Below are 12,354 nucleotides of genomic sequence, written 5' to 3'. Positions count from 1 at the left end.
CATACCTCTCATTAGATTTCATTGTGCCCTTCAATGACTGCCCCACTGTGCCCCAGGGTCAAGTGGTACACAGGAAGCTAAAAACAGCCAGAAAACAATGAAATTACCTACTTGTGGTGTCCACTAAACTAAATATTTTAAAGCATACCAGTAGTCAAATCAAATAATAAATTAAGAGCATACTCACCTGTTTGAAGACCGGCTCGAGCCCCCCTGTTACATTCAAGCCTAAAATACGGCTTGTGTAGGCCTTGAATGTAAAGTGGTGGACACAGGACACTGGACAAGAGTTTATCAAAAATAACAATATTTATTTGAACAGCTATCTAAATGGACAAAAAGAGTGGGAGCTGGGTGTTCCAGACTCCAAAGTTCAATAACAAAAACTAATGCACATAGGCAAAAGAGAACAAACAGCAAAAATAGACAGGGAAGCAGTGAGAGCAGGTGAGACTCTGGAGAGCTGAGATCTCTTGTGAAGTGGGAGACACTGCAGCCTGCACTCTGCTCTGCAGGGCGTGGTGCCTCATCACCACACCTGGGATAATTACAAGAACGGCCATTTTAATTACATGGAAAACAAAAACAACAGGAAGAAACAGTGTGTCAATCACAGACCACCAATTAGTGACAGCACACTTAAACACAATGTGAATATGCACCACAGACAGTAAGTATCCCTCCACCATGTGAAAGTAATACGTAACAGTGAGATAGATGAAATATTATACCCCTTCTCAGGGCCGCCTCAGGGGGTGTGCGAGCAGTGCGGTCGCACAGGGCCTCGCGGGAAGGGGGACCTCGCAAAAAAATATATATATATATTCTTAATTTTTTTATTTTTTTATTCTTTTTTTTACATTTACATTTTTTTTGCGAGGCCCCCCTTCCCGCGAGGCCCTTTTTCATCACAGACCTAAAATCTAGTTTTGCTTATATGCTTATATATTTCACATTAGACACGTTTGTAGAATGTGTCTGACTTGTTCCTGGCTCTGCGGCTCTGCAGATACACTATTGGAGGCAGCTCTGAGGCTCTGCAGCAGAATTGGTTTCAATGAGGGGAGGGGTTACAGGTAAGGTAGCGTCTGACTATTTCCCGCGTGCAGCATTGGAGGTTATGCCAGCCAAGACGAAGAGGACGGTCGTTCGGCAGATGGACTGAAGATGAAAGTTGTTGCATGTTAGAAAGTTCAGTCAGGCTAGCCATGTCGGCTTAGCTAAAGGCAGGGACAGCTAGTTAGCTTTCGCTACGTTATCTAAGTGCTAACGTGTGGTTCAGTCGGGCTAGCCATGAGCTTAGCTAAAGGCTAACTAGCGTTAGCTAGCATTAGCTACGTTAGCGAGTGCAAACATGTGGTTCAGTAATCAGTCTGGCTAGCCAGCTGTAGCTTAGCTAAAGGCTAACTAGCGTTAGCTAACGCTAGCTAACTTTTTCATCTCCACGGTATGAAAATGCGTCGACGTCGTCTCCTTCCAACTTTGCCATTGAATCTGCGTTAGGGTGAGTTTTTCAAGCAATCTATTCTGTTCCCGCTGTGGTCTCTCTCGCTACACCCACTCGCCGTGGTCTCTCTCTCTCTCTCGCTACACCCACCCGCCGTGGTCTCTCTCGCTACACCCACCCGCCTCTCTCTCTCTCTCTCTCCCTCTCTCTCTCTCGCTACACCCACCCGCCGTGGTCTCTCTCTCTCTCTCGCTACACCCACCCGCCGTGGTCTCTCTCTCTCTCTCGCTACACCCACCCGCCGTGGTCTCTCTCTCGCTACACCCACCCGCCTCTCTCTCTCTCTCTCTCGCTACACCCACCCGCCGTGGTCTCTCTCTCTCGCTACACCCACCCACCCGCCTCTCTCTCTCTCTCTCGCTACACCCACCCGCCGTGGTCTCTCTCTTGCTACACCCACCCGCCGTGGTCTCTCTCTCGCTACACCCACCCGCCGTGGTCTCTCTCTCGCTACACCCACCCGCCTCTCTCTCGCTACACCCACCCGCCTCTCTCTCTCTCGCTACACCCACCCGTCTCTCTCTCTCTCTCTCTCTCTCTCTAGAAGCATTTCTCTCTCAATTCAATTCAAAAAGCTTTATTGGCATGAAATTTCACAAATGTTGCCAAAGCACAATTATGACATAAACAGCAAACAATATAAGATCAAAAGAAATAAAGGAGATGGTGCAGTGAGTAAAACATGGTACATGTATATACAGTATATGTGTCCTACTGGTTGTCCCTTTTCTTGTGACATGAATTGACATATTTTGCAGCTAAAACTGCACATTATTTCTGTTCCCCCAGGAGGAATGGCAATTTCTGCACTTCTGTCATACTTTGGAATTCTGGGGAAATTATTTCAATTTTTGGAAAGAATTCCTCCCTAATATTTCTGTAATTTTCACATTGTGTTAGGAAGTGTAGTTTTGTCTCTACGGCTCCCTCATCACAAAGACAGCACAACCTCTCCTCTCTGGGCAGCCAGGTCTGTCTGTGTCTGCCCTTCTCTATCGCCAAACTAGGGCTGGGCGATATGACCAAAAACGTTATTGCGATAAAATTATAAAATTATTTTCATATAATTCGATATCGATAATTATCGTCGATATAATGTCTGTCAAGTTTAATTAACTTCTAATATGCTGCTGCAAATGTCTCAAGTCGAGTTGATGTCGTCATCAGTCCTCGCACGTTAGCAGTTAGCCGACAAGCGGAGTATCTCATGACAATAAATATGACACTAAAATACTCTCTTCCGCTACAATATATTGAAACGACGTCCACTCCCACACTATTATAAACGTGGCCTCAGAATTCAAATCACACACATACTCGGCACGTAAATATATAAAACAGTGCCGTGCAAGCTAGTTAACCTAGCCAGCCTGTTGCTTCTACGCGGTGTATTCCATGACAATGTGCTAAATATTGTTATGGTTTGTAACCGACCCCAATCGCACAACACAAGACAGGTATGATGGTTTGCCAAGAAACAGATATTTATTTAGAACAGGGAAAAAGGGCACTGTCCCTTTAAGGGAGAAAACACAAGACACTGGAATAACACAAGAGGGGAAGGTAAAGTGCCTTTAAGAGGCGGGCAGGAAAAGGGAACACTATGGGAAGGTAAAGGGAACGCCTAAGGGAAGGTTAAGGGAACGCCTTGGGAACAGAGGACTAGGGACTAGGAGAACTAGGGATAGAGGACTAGGGACTAGGAGATCTAGGGACAGAGGGACAGGTACTGGGGAACATAGGGAACAGGTTCTGATGACAGAGGGAACTGAGGCCCGCGGAGGCGGGCTGGGGACAGGGAGGAACAGGGGACAGAGGACCGCGGAGGCGGGCTGGGGACAGGGAGGAACTGGGGACTGGTGGGAAAACATCTGGGCCGCTCTGCAGAACAGAGGAGAGGGTTAATATTCAAAGGGAAAAAACAGAGCAGAAGCAGAACAGTCCAAAAAACAAAGTAACAAAGTAAATACTATCTTCGTGTGAACAAACACACAGTGGGAGATGGAATGTCCAAAATAATATCCAAGTGAGAACTAAAGGGGGCAATACGCTGGGTGAGTGACATCACAATCAAAACTCACCCAGGCGTATGCGTAATGGTACAGGAACAGCAGCGGGAACGAGGGCAAGGGGCATTACGCTGAGTGAGTGACATCACAATCAAAACTCACCCAGGCGTATGCGTAAAGGTACAGGGACAGCAGCGGGAACGGGGGCAAGGGCACTACGCTGAGTGAGTGACATCACAATCAAAACTCACCCAGGCGTATGCGTAAAGGTACAGGGACAGCAACGGGGCGAGGGCATCGCCACCGGGTGGCTGGCTGTCCGAGCCGAGGAACAGAGTGCTGGAACAGTGGCGGTGGCGAGGATGTCGTCCACCGGGTAGCCGCTGTCGGAGCCGAGGAACAGGGTGCTGGAACAGCGGCGGTGGCGAGGATGTCGTCCACCGGGTAGCCGCTGTCGGAGCCGAGGAACAGGGTGCTGGAACAGCGGCGGTGGCGAGGATGTCGTCCACCGGGTAGCCGCTGTCGGAGCCGAGGAACAGAGTGCGCGCCACACCTTGGTGTGCGCGTCGGAACAGTGGCGGTGGCGAGGGCGTCGTCCACCGGGTAGCCGCTGTCGGAGCCGAGGAACAGAGTGCGCGCCACACCTTGGTGTGCGCGTCGGAACAGTGGCGGTGGCGAGGGCGTCGTCCACCGGGTAGCCGCTGTCGGAGCCGAGGAACAGAGTGGCGCGCCACACCTTGGTGTGCGCGTCGGAACAGAGAGATGCATCGGGGTGCGTCTGCGAGGAGGAGTGTGCCAAGCAGGAAGGTCTGGAAGATGCGCGTCGGCGCGCTGAGGTCTGGAGAGCGTGCCAAGCTCGAAGGTCTGGAAGATGCGCGTCTGTGCGCTGGTACGGAGGAGCGTGCCAAGCTCGAAGGTCTGGAAGATGCGCGTCTGTGCGCTGGTACGGAGGAGCGCGCCAAGCTCGAAGGTCTGGAAGATGCGCGTCTGTGCGCTGGTACGGAGGAGCGTGCCAAGCTCGAAGGTCTGAAGTGGAACACTGGAATACCTCCCGTAGAGGATTAGAGAGCGCAGTACAGTGTCTCCCTCCAGGCAAACGGCGGCAGGTGGCGAAGGCTTGAGCGCATCTGGCGCGCTGGTCTGGAGTGGAACACTGGAATACCTCCCGTAGAGAATTAGAGAGCGCAGTACAATGTCTCCCTCCAGGCAAACGGCGACAGGTGGCCAAGCCCTTGAAGATGCGCGTTGCGCGCTGGTGACTGGAGAGCGTGCCAAGCTCGAGGGTCCGGGAGATGCGCGTTGGTCTAGATGTGCGTCAGGACGAACAGCTGCGCTGGGGTCTGCAGTGGAACGCTGGGGTGCCTCCCGTGGAAGTTACAGGGAGCGCAGAACAGTCTCCTCCACAGGCTACGGCGACAGCAGACGAAGGCTGGAGCAAACATCTCAAGGCTGGAGAGATCCATCTTACAGCATTGGTAGACCAGAGGATCTCCCGAAAAAGTCTAGATGTTAGAGAATATGACTCAGCATGAATACAACACGACCCCACGCCAAAACGAGGGGAAGCGCCCTGGTATTTAAAGCCCACAGGGGGACTAATTAGCCTGCCATCACAGGTGCGAGAGATAATAGAATATCAAACAGGTGTGGCCACTAAGGGTAAGGAACGAGAGGGTGGGGGCTAGAGAGAGTGAGTAGGGAATTCCTAACAGTAGGCTTAAAGAAGACAGAGAAAAGGTAGTGAGCAGCGGGCAAAACCTCACAGTACCCCCCCCTCAACGGGAGCCACCCGGCGACCCAAAACAAATACAGACAGAGTGGCAGGGGGCAAAACAAGAGGTACTGGCCAAGCCAGCAGGGGAAGCCACCACAAGAGTGGGGCTAGCAAAAGAAACAGGGTCGCCGAGGGGTAACTAGGGTAGCAGAGGGGCAACTGGTCTAGAGGAACTGGGTCTAGAGAACTAGTCTAGCGAACTGGGCAAGAGAACTGGTCTAGAGAACTGGTTTAGGGAACTGGTCTAGAGAACTGGTCTAGAGGAACTGGTCTAGAGGAACTGGGTCTAGAGAACTGGTCTAGAGCAACTGGTCTAGAGGAACTGAGGGGCAAGCAGGGTAGCTAAGGGGTAACCATGGAAGCACCGGGAAAGGGCTAGCAGAGGGAAGGTTAGCTGCCAGGGCACTGATAGCTACAGGGCCTATGCTAGCTGTACTGCTACATCAACATAGAGGCTGCGCAAGCTGCCGGAGCCAGGCTAGCAGAGGGAAAGGGTAGCTGCCAGGGCACTGATAGCTACAGGGCCTATGCTAGCTGTACTGCTACATCAACATAGAGGCTGCGCTAGCTGCCGGAGCTAGGCTGGCAGACAGGGCTGGACCAGCATGAGAGCACAAGCTAGCTGGAAGGACAGTCCTAGCTGTGTGAGAAAAACTGACCTTGCTAGCTGAAAGGGCAGTCCTAGCAGTGGGATAAACTACACAAAAAAAGTGGAGGCCATGCAGAGGGACCGGGTTAGCTGCTTGGGCCTGGCTAGCTACAGGGCCTATGCCAGCTGCAAGGCTGCATTAACATAGAGGCTGTGCTAACAGCCGGGGCCAAGCTAGCAGACCGGGGCCATGCAGAGGGAAACTGGGTTAGCCGCCAGGGCATGGCTAGCTACAGGGCCTATGCCAGCAGCAAGGGCTGCATAAACATAGAGGCTGTGCTAGCAGCCGGGGCTAAGCTAGCAGACAGGGGCTCTGCTGAGGGACTGGGTTAGCTGCCAGGGCAAGGCTAGCTACAGGGGGGTCAAACAGGGCAAAACGGGCAGCAAACAGGGGAGCTAACCGGGGAGACTAACAAGCTAAACAGGGGAGTAACAGGCTAACAAGGGAGCTAAACAGGACTAACAGGGAAGCTAAACTGGGCAAACAGGGAAGCTAACAGGGCTAACAGGGGAGCTAGAGGGAACAAGAAAAAAAAAGGCAAACTCAACATACACCGTCTGTGCTGGCTGGGGTCGTCGATTTGGTGGGGTCGTACTGTTATGGTTTGTAACCGACCCCAATCGCACAACACAAGACAGGTATGATGGTTTGCCAAGAAACAGATATTTATTTAGAACAGGGAAAAAGGGCACTGTCCCTTTAAGGGAGAAAACACAAGACACTGGAATAACACAAGAGGGGAAGGTAAAGTGCCTTTAAGAGGCGGGCAGGAAAAGGGAACACTATGGGAAGGTAAAGGGAACGCCTAAGGGAAGGTTAAGGGAACGCCTTGGGAACAGAGGACTAGGGACTAGGAGAACTAGGGATAGAGGACTAGGGACTAGGAGATCTAGGGACAGAGGGACAGGTACTGGGGAACATAGGGAACAGGTTCTGATGACAGAGGGAACTGAGGCCCGCGGAGGCGGGCTGGGGACAGGGAGGAACAGGGGACAGAGGACCGCGGAGGCGGGCTGGGGACAGGGAGGAACTGGGGACTGGTGGGAAAACATCTGGGCCGCTCTGCAGAACAGAGGAGAGGGTTAATATTCAAAGGGAAAAAACAGAGCAGAAGCAGAACAGTCCAAAAAACAAAGTAACAAAGTAAATACTATCTTCGTGTGAACAAACACACAGTGGGAGATGGAATGTCCAAAATAATATCCAAGTGAGAACTAAAGGGGGCAATACGCTGGGTGAGTGACATCACAATCAAAACTCACCCAGGCGTATGCGTAATGGTACAGGAACAGCAGCGGGAACGAGGGCAAGGGGCATTACGCTGAGTGAGTGACATCACAATCAAAACTCACCCAGGCGTATGCGTAAAGGTACAGGGACAGCAGCGGGAACGGGGGCAAGGGCACTACGCTGAGTGAGTGACATCACAATCAAAACTCACCCAGGCGTATGCGTAAAGGTACAGGGACAGCAACGGGGCGAGGGCATCGCCACCGGGTGGCTGGCTGTCCGAGCCGAGGAACAGAGTGCTGGAACAGTGGCGGTGGCGAGGATGTCGTCCACCGGGTAGCCGCTGTCGGAGCCGAGGAACAGGGTGCTGGAACAGCGGCGGTGGCGAGGATGTCGTCCACCGGGTAGCCGCTGTCGGAGCCGAGGAACAGGGTGCTGGAACAGCGGCGGTGGCTAGGATGTCGTCCACCGGGTAGCCGCTGTCGGAGCCGAGGAACAGAGTGCGCGCCACACCTTGGTGTGCGCGTCGGAACAGTGGCGGTGGCGAGGGCGTCGTCCACCGGGTAGCCGCTGTCGGAGCCGAGGAACAGAGTGCGCGCCACACCTTGGTGTGCGCGTCGGAACAGTGGCGGTGGCGAGGGCGTCGTCCACCGGGTAGCCGCTGTCGGAGCCGAGGAACAGAGTGGCGCGCCACACCTTGGTGTGCGCGTCGGAACAGAGAGACGCATCGGGGTGCGTCTGCGAGGAGGAGTGTGCCAAGCAGGAAGGTCTGGAAGATGCGCGTCGGCGCGCTGAGGTCTGGAGAGCGTGCCAAGCTCGAAGGTCTGGAAGATGCGCGTCTGTGCGCTGGTACGGAGGAGCGTGCCAAGCTCGAAGGTCTGGAAGATGCGCGTCTGTGCGCTGGTACGGAGGAGCGCGCCAAGCTCGAAGGTCTGGAAGATGCGCGTCTGTGCGCTGGTACGGAGGAGCGTGCCAAGCTCGAAGGTCTGAAGTGGAACACTGGAATACCTCCCGTAGAGGATTAGAGAGCGCAGTACAGTGTCTCCCTCCAGGCAAACGGCGGCAGGTGGCGAAGGCTTGAGCGCATCTGGCGCGCTGGTCTGGAGTGGAACACTGGAATACCTCCCGTAGAGAATTAGAGAGCGCAGTACAATGTCTCCCTCCAGGCAAACGGCGACAGGTGGCCAAGCCCTTGAAGATGCGCGTTGCGCGCTGGTGACTGGAGAGCGTGCCAAGCTCGAGGGTCCGGGAGATGCGCGTTGGTCTAGATGTGCGTCAGGACGAACAGCTGCGCTGGGGTCTGCAGTGGAACGCTGGGGTGCCTCCCGTGGAAGTTACAGGGAGCGCAGAACAGTCTCCTCCACAGGCTACGGCGACAGCAGACGAAGGCTGGAGCAAACATCTCAAGGCTGGAGAGATCCATCTTACAGCATTGGTAGACCAGAGGATCTCCCGAAAAAGTCTAGATGTTAGAGAATATGACTCAGCATGAATACAACACGACCCCACGCCAAAACGAGGGGAAGCGCCCTGGTATTTAAAGCCCACAGGGGGACTAATTAGCCTGCCATCACAGGTGCGAGAGATAATAGAATATCAAACAGGTGTGGCCACTAAGGGTAAGGAACGAGAGGGTGGGGGCTAGAGAGAGTGAGTAGGGAATTCCTAACAGTAGGCTTAAAGAAGACAGAGAAAAGGTAGTGAGCAGCGGGCAAAACCTCACAAATATCACACTAAAATACTCTCTTCCGCCACAATATATTGAAACGACTACCACTGTATACCCCCACTACTATAAACGTGGCCTCAGAATTCACCACACACACATACTCGGCACGTAAATATATAAAACAACGCCGTGCAAGCTAATTAGCCTAGCAAGCCTTGTTGTTGAGTGAGTCCTACCGCTCTGGGTCTCCTTCCGGGTCTCCGTCGATCTCGGCCATCTCCTTCACTGATTGGTTGTTAGCTGTTGTGCGTAGCACGTCATCACGTAAGGTTGGTTGTTGTTAGTGAGTGAGCTGAGCCGAAGCTGAACGGAGCCAAGCTTGGAAAATCGATATATCGAAACTTTGCGACCACGTTTCATGTTTATTTCGAGGAAATAATTTCTCGCGATAGTTATCGTTATATCGCCCAGCCCTACGCCAAACCATGGTCACTCAGTCTGTACCTTGTCAGATTCTTTCTTAGATTCTTATCAGTTACTGTGCTGAGGTAGTCTGCCACAGTATACTGTCTGTTTAGGGCCAAATATGTTTCTAATTTGTGTTGTGATTGTGTGAGTTGATTCCAATATGTAATGTATTTATCTTTGGTTATAATTTGGTTAGGTCTAATCTTCTGAGGCTGGCTAGGGTTTGTGATGTCATCTCTCTCTCTCCCTCTCCCTCTCCCTCTCCCTCTCCCTCTCTCTCTCCCTCTCTCTCTCCCTCTCTCTCCCTCTCTCTCCCTCTCTCTCCCTCTCCCTCTCTCCCTCTCTCATGATGTATTTTTGTAAGTTTGGGTCCCGGGGAAACACCAAATCTCTCTTTTGGGTCTCGGGCTGAAAAAGTTTGGGAACCCCTGGTCTAAGCCAATCTGCACTTTAACATAGGCCTGGGTTGTTTTTATTTCTGTTAGCGCTGCGGATATAAGAAAGCGGTCTAGCTGAGTCAATGTTGATGGTTTTGTTGAACATTTGTATTTCAAAGGAGAGAAACTGTATTCAAAGAAAGCTATTAAAATAGTCTTTGAATCTAAATATACTTTCTTTGTGTTGATTTTACATTAATTCCATGATTTTACTCAAGTAAATATCTGTTACAAGCTTCGGTCTTAAGTCGAAAAATGCGATTTTTAATCTAGATTAATCTCTAGATTAATTACAGAAAATTGTGAGATTAATTTGTAATTTGTTTTTAATCTATTGACAGCACTAATATATATGTCCAATTATCTAGCAGTCTCAGTCAATGAGTCAACTAGATGTCCCCCTTGGAAGGGTGTGGGCGAAATGACTTATAATCAAACCAGTGAAACAATACAGACTTTGTAAGAATGTTCGTTTATTTGGACTTCAATGTCCAGCATCCAATTACTACTCGTTGCAATAATCACCAGGTGGCCAATTAAACAAGTCGTTAGCTTGTAGCTGATAGTTAGTAGCAGCTTACATCCAAGCATTAACGGATAATGTTAGTAGAGGTCGATATGGTATTTGGTAATGTTCAACCAAGTCGACGTTGATAATAGTTCGTTGATAGTTAGGTTGCAATTTAGCAACCGCCGGTACTTGACAGTGTAGCCAGACGTTTAGCCAGCAGTAGCCAGGTAACAGTTAGCCAGACGTTTGTCAGCAGTGTTCATTCAAACGTCAGTAGACATACAGAGTCTATAGTCAGCGTGTACATTCAGTCAGCGTTTAGTCAGCAGCGTACAATCAGACGTTAGTCAGTCAGCAATCAGCGTTTAGTCAGATTATTTACCTATACAAAGGAAAGGGAATAAACGGCATTAATTAGTAACTAGATATATGAATCAAAGATAAATGCGGATATTAACGGCGCATACAATGCAAGTAACGTACCGTTGGCCAGTCAAGAGTTCGCCCACAGGGCTTTTCACCTTACAGCCTAGGGCTAAGAGTGTCAGTGAGCTGGATGCAATCCTACCTAGAGGGGAGAGAACAGATGGTAGAGGTAAACGGTACTCTATCCCCCCCCCTCACAGTGAGCTGTGGTGTTCCACAAGGAAGCATACTAGGACCGCTACTCTTCCTAATTTATGCAAATGACATGTCGTCAGCCTGTGACTGCAATTTGTTCCTGTTTGCGGACGACTCAGCCCTGCTGGTCTCTGACAAGAACAAATTGCAGGTTGAAAAAACCCTCAGCACGGAACTAGGCAAAATCTGCATATGGCTCGCTGATAACAAACTATCATTACACATGGGCAAAACAGAGTCCATTCTCTTCGGTTCAAATAACAAACTCAGCAAGACCGACGGATTCTCAGTTACAGTGGGTGACAATATTGTCACAAGGAAAGACGAAATTACCTACCTGGGTTCCATCCTAGAGGCAAATCTTTCCTGTGACAAAATGGCATCCAATGTAATAAAAAAAGTCAACCAACGAACTAGATTCTTGTACCGGATCTCCTCTCTGGTAAACAAGAATACCCTGAAGACTCTGGCAGGAGCACTCATTCAAGGGTACTATGACTATGCGTGCACCTCATGGTACCAAAGCACCTCAAAGGCGCTTAAAACAAAATTACAAACATCACAAAACAAACTGGTCAGACTACTGCTTGACCTGAACCCCAGAACCCACCTCACCCCTGCCCACTTTGCCAACCTAGGATGGCTTAGAGTAGACGACAGAGTACAGCAACTTGCAATGGGCCTGGTCTACAAGATACACTATACGACCGGGGTGCCCATGTACATGTCAAAATACTTCCCAAAGGTCAGTGAATACCACAACCACTACACCAGAGGAAGCTCAACAAATCATGTGAAACCCAGATTCGGCTCAAACAAGGGACTAAACACGTTTCGCAATTATGCCACAACAATGTGGAACGCCCTACCCAAAGCTGTAAAGGAATGTGAATCCCTGCCCACATTCAAAACCGCTCTTAAAGAGCACCTACGGGAGGCTGCAATTCGAAACTGGCCACCGTAAATGCCCAAAACCCCCACCACCTCCTAATAGACAGTCTCCTCCCCACCGCATGTATATATTCCCTCCCCGCCGTATGTATATTTCCCTCCCACCCACCCACCCCCTCCTAATGTACAGTCCCCTCCCCATCATATGTATATACTCTGTCAGGATCTAGGGGTAACAGTACTGTATATTTGAATACCGCCTATGTCACAAAAGTTTATGTACTAAATACCTATATGTCCCTATGCCATAAATGTCATGTATGTTGTGTATGTCATAAATGTCTATATGAATTGAAAATGGGGGACCCTGATGGAAACAAGACAAACGTCTTTCTCAGGTCTGCATCCCCTTAACAATTGTATGTATTGAGCCGTACTGTATTGTACCCATTCTGCAATCTGTTAAATAAAGTTTTCATTCATTCATTCATTCATTCATTCATTCATTCATTCATTCACTTAAATAGCGCGACGTGCCCAGAGTCGCAATATGTGCTCCAAAGTGCGTCCACTAGGTGGCACCAGAT

This window comes from Notolepis coatsorum, assembly GCF_963971535.1.
Source record: "Notolepis coatsorum genome assembly, chromosome: 19".
In the NCBI taxonomy this organism is placed as follows: domain Eukaryota; kingdom Metazoa; phylum Chordata; class Actinopteri; order Aulopiformes; family Paralepididae; genus Notolepis; species Notolepis coatsorum.
Note: the sequence above shows the minus strand (reverse complement) of the source record.